Source organism: Marmota marmota, unplaced genomic scaffold (assembly GCF_001458135.2).
Source record: "Marmota marmota marmota unplaced genomic scaffold, marMar, whole genome shotgun sequence".
NCBI classification, from domain to species: domain Eukaryota; kingdom Metazoa; phylum Chordata; class Mammalia; order Rodentia; family Sciuridae; genus Marmota; species Marmota marmota.
Window position 1 is genome coordinate 5,413,982 of NW_025999941.1, and position 3,810 is coordinate 5,417,791.

Consider the following 3,810-nt stretch of genomic DNA (forward strand, 5'->3'; position numbering starts at 1 on the left):
CTGCTCCTTCCACTAGTTCAGCAATGAACCAACTACAGGAATTTGATCCGTCATTGGGCTTAATTTCACCCACAATTCCAAACCATCATCTGTGGGGAGGGGCAGGTATTCACTACAGAGTCAGGTACACAGAGTCTTGTGCAAAATTTGCCATAATGTAGAGATTTTTTTTTTACCATATGATTTATTTTTATTTTTTTAGTCATACATGACAGTAGAATGTATTTTGACATATAATATATACATGGAATGTACATACATCAATCGTATTGTCTATTCTATTCTGCTGCCCTTCCTATCCCCCCTACTCCTCCCCTCCTCTCCCATCCTTTCTCTCTATCCAATCTAATGTGACACACTTTTTTTTTCTTTTTCTCATCACAACATCATATATGTATTCTGTATAACAATGAGGTTCTCCTTCCATATTCCATGCAACTCCCCTTCTCCCTCTTTTTCCTTCCCACCTCTCTTCCCTATTTAGTGGTAGTCTTCTTCTCATGTTCTTCCTCCCTATCCCATTTTGAGTCACCCCCCTTATATCAGAGAAGACATTCGGCATTTGTTTTTTAGGGATTGGCTAACTTCATATAGCATAATCTGCTCTGATGCCATCCATTTGCCTGCAAATGCCATGATCTTGTTATTTTTTAGTGCTGAGTAATATTCCATTGTGTATAAATGCCACATTTTTTTTAATCCATTCATCTATTGAAGGGCATCTAGGTTGGTTCCACATTCTAGCTATTGTGAATTGTGCTGCTATAAACATTGATGTGGCTGTGTCCCTGTAGTATGCTCTTTTTAGGTCTTTTGGATATAGTCCGAGAAGGGGAATAGCTGAGTCAAATAGTGGTTCCATTCCCAATTTTCCAAGGAAAGATTTTTTTTTCTTATAGGTTTATAATGAATGACACAAGTCTCCAAAAAGCTGATTGTTGAAGACATAGTATGGTGCCTTATTTTACTTTAATTATGACATGATGGATATTCTGATACTGTGATGTCCAAGATACCCAGGCAGATCAGGATTGTGAGAAATGAGACTGAAACGAGGTACAGACTATTTTAGATTAGCTTTTTTTTTTGTGTGTGTGTGTGTGTGTGTGTTTCTCCTTAGTATATTCTTCGGTCATAGAACATGAGATGGTTCTGTAAGTCTTTTGAAAATATTCAAAAAACAAAGTGAATCTTTTTTAAAAAAAATTTTAGTTATAGTTGGACACAATACCTTTATTTTACTTGTTTATTTTTACGTGGTGCTGAGTATTGAACCCAGGGCCTCATGCGTGCGAGGCGAGCGGTCTACAACACTAAAACATAATAATAAATTCACTTCAGTAACTCTCAACTTTATAAAGGTTAGATGTGCAGTAGTTACATCTGTCCAAAACATATATAAGTGCCTGGGACCAGAAGGGACTCAAAATAAGGGAAATAGTTGTCACAAAGTCCAGGCACCATTAGAGCCCATGACCTATAGCCAGGCAAAACAAGACACCATAATGGCCTTAATGCCTGCTTTATGTCTGGAGACCAAACTGAGGATGTATGAGAAGGGCGCTTGAGAAGAAAATTCAGATTCTAGCTGGGGATATAGCTCAGGTGGTAGAGTGCTGCCTCGCATGCACAAGGCCCTGGGTTCAATCCCCAGCACCACAATAATTAATTAATAAATAAATAAATAAATAAAAAGAAGAAGAAGAAGAAAGAAAATTCGGATTCTATTACTGAATCCTAGACCACCAAAAGCCAATAAATGACAAGGCCCACTGTCCATCATCTCTAGGGAGAATATAATTTGTTTTAGAAAGGTGTCCCTGATGCAACTAAAATGTTGGAAGTTTTGGCACCAGCAAGGTTAGCTTCCAGTTATCTGGAAAAAGCATTTATGTAAAGACACTGCCACCAAATAGGTGCTCCTGTATTTTTACTTGGACTTCTAGAACAGCTTGAGGATTTGCTCAAGGAAAGCACTCATTTTGTCTTATACACTGCTTTAGAAAATAACTTCACTAAACACATTCGTTGTTCCAATAGTTATTTATAGTCAAGTTTTGATTATCCACTAGGCAGGTTCCTGGCTTGGTTTTCAGCTCTCTGTTTGCCTTTCTCACTTCCCACTGACACACACTTGCTGCAGCTTGTAGCGACTTAGAATTTCCCCTGAGTCATAGCTCTCCTTCCCCCAGTTCCAGCTCAGTCACTACCCCCACCCTCACTGCCCAAGATGCCTACAAACCAAAACAACAGTTACCTTCCTCTGTCCCATCTTTCACCCAAATGGTACCAGGTCAAGGGAAAGAACATAGCTCTGGAATGAGGCTGTTGGGCACAGAGAACCCAGGGTCCATGTGTTCCCATAGCTTTGAAGGCTGGTAAGGGGGGACATCAACTAAGGCAGGTTAGAGATATTCAAAGCTTCCCATCTCTTTTCACAGCGTGGCATCCTTTTATTGTTTGAAGTGTATGCATTCCCAAGACATGTGACACACCCTCCCCTGCTCAAATTTCAGATGAGTACAAAAACACATTCCTAAGTCTCATCAGAATTATTTCTTTTCTGACTATCTGCACTTTGGACCTCAGTGAAAGTGGCGCTGGCAATTTTTGGACTCAAGGCTTTCTTCTAGATCTCTTGATTAACCAGGCGGTTTCCATGTTAGCTTAGAGCAGTGGTCCTTAACCTTGGAATTTTGATACCCTGGCTCAACTCCTGAGATTCTGATTTTAACTGGTCTGAGGTAAAGCCTGAGCACTGGGATTTTCAAATGTTCCCTAAGTGATTCTATTGTGCCAGCCAAGGCTGAGAACTACTGGCTTGGAGCTCCACTTGGCTTAATAATGATTTCGAGTGTGGCTTTTTGATGGTACAGCTGTGGCTCCACTGATTTAGAATAAATGTTTAAATAGGCAGGGAGAAGATATGCATACACATAGACCAATTCGGGAGTTGCTATGCATCATTGCCAAGGTCAACATTTCATTCACTTCTTCATTCAACAAACATTTATTGAAGGCAACTGCTAGGATGTGTGGATGTGAAAATGCATGATGAAGTTATTGCCCTCAAGACCTTTATAACTCCCTGGAAGAAACATTCGGACATATTCTCGATGCCCCTGATTCCCCATGAGCAAGGTCAACTTTAGTCCTTCTGTCTTCCTCATTCATCCCCAGTTAGTGTTTCACAATTCCCCTACATTTTCATATGATTCGACTGAATGTGCATAATCTGGATGTATGTAGTCTCTGGTTGCTCTATAGAGTGCAACTGCTTGGATTATGACAGTTATCTCTGCTAATGAAGTTCACTTTTTTTTGCTGCAGAGTTATAAATATATATGCCGTTTGCATATTCGAGGAGGCATGTGGGAGGAAATGCTGAGCTGTGGGGCCCTTCTAGAACAGAAGCCACTCCCTGGCACCTGCACATACATAACTTTCCTGATAACCTCCAAAAAGGCTTGTTCTCGAGTCTTTCTTATTAAAAAGATTATCATTACACAGCCGTGGTGGAAAATCAGAAATTAGCATCCTTGACATTTGCATTCTTTCCTCAGGCCCCCAAACAGATTCATAGTCCTCAGCTTTCCTTTTCCTAAGGGAAAACTAATCCTGCAGTATCTCAGGAAACTGGAATGAAATGAAGTGGGATGTACTGTGAGGACCAAATGAAAATCAGGAAGATCAGCAGCAAGAGAGAGGATGGCCAATCTTGTAAACTCCAGCCATGCAAATAAGTTCATTAATTCGAGGATGTGCTGGGGAGCTGGTAAGGCATATATTGAAGCAGCAGGCCAATAAATC